We start from the raw sequence: 1076 nt of genomic DNA, 5'->3' as shown, positions 1-1076 counted from the left end.
GGGTTAGGCAAGCTTTTGAGTGTGACTGATACATCTATGTCCCAGTGGATCCCTGGCATGAGTCACATGAGGAAATGAACATACTCGTGTGCATGAGTAATGATGTTAGCCTCACAAGAGTGTCTCTGCCTTCTCAAAACTTGCTTACTCTGCCTGCTCCTTTGCTGGTAGAGTTCATTCTCGACAGTGACAGCACTGATGCTGGGGGTCTTTGCTAGCTCCAAGCTTGGTAACCATCCTGGGATGGAGAGCAGTTGTGCTAATATCCATTTTCTGCTCCTTACCCCACACTCCTCCAGCCTCTCCCACACAGCCTCACTCCCTCCTCCTATCCAGCATTGCCAAGTGTCCCTCTCCTCTGTCCCCTCCCTTTCTGCTTTCAAATATTCCCAAGTCTCTTGCTCCTCTGAAAAATTCTTCCCTTGACCCCAAGCTTCCTGACTTCTATTTTTCTCCTTTTCTCTACCAAAATTCCCCAAAGAGTGGCCTGGACCAGCTGCTGCTCTTTCCACACTCCCCACTGCCTGGCAGCCTGGTGTCCATCCTCAGAACTCTGACAGTCACTAGGCAGGAGGGAGCAGAGGGCACAGTGCTCAAGGGCCTCTAGAGAGTGGGTGTGCAGGCACACACATACGGAGACACACACATAAACACATGTGTACACACACACAAACAGACACACATGCACAGAGACACTGCCACACAGGCACGCAGGCACACACAGAGACACACAGAAAGACATACACAGATACACACAGAAACACAAATAAGCACAAACACACATATACACTCAGGCACACACAGAAACACACAAATACACATAAGAACATACACACGAAAACATGCACACACAGAAGCACATGTACATATGTGCACATGAACATGCACATACAAGTGCACACATGGAAATACACACACAAACACAATCACATATACACACAGAGACACACACAAACACATGCAGAAACACTGACACACAAACACAAGCACACACAGACACATCAGAAACACGCACAGACACACACACTAACCCATCCAATATGGCAACCAGAGGGCTCTTGGTTTGATTAGAGGAG

This window comes from Miniopterus natalensis, chromosome 17 (genome assembly GCF_054644295.1).
Source record: "Miniopterus natalensis isolate mMinNat1 chromosome 17, mMinNat1.hap1, whole genome shotgun sequence".
NCBI classification, from domain to species: Eukaryota; Metazoa; Chordata; class Mammalia; order Chiroptera; family Miniopteridae; genus Miniopterus; species Miniopterus natalensis.
Note: the sequence above shows the minus strand (reverse complement) of the source record.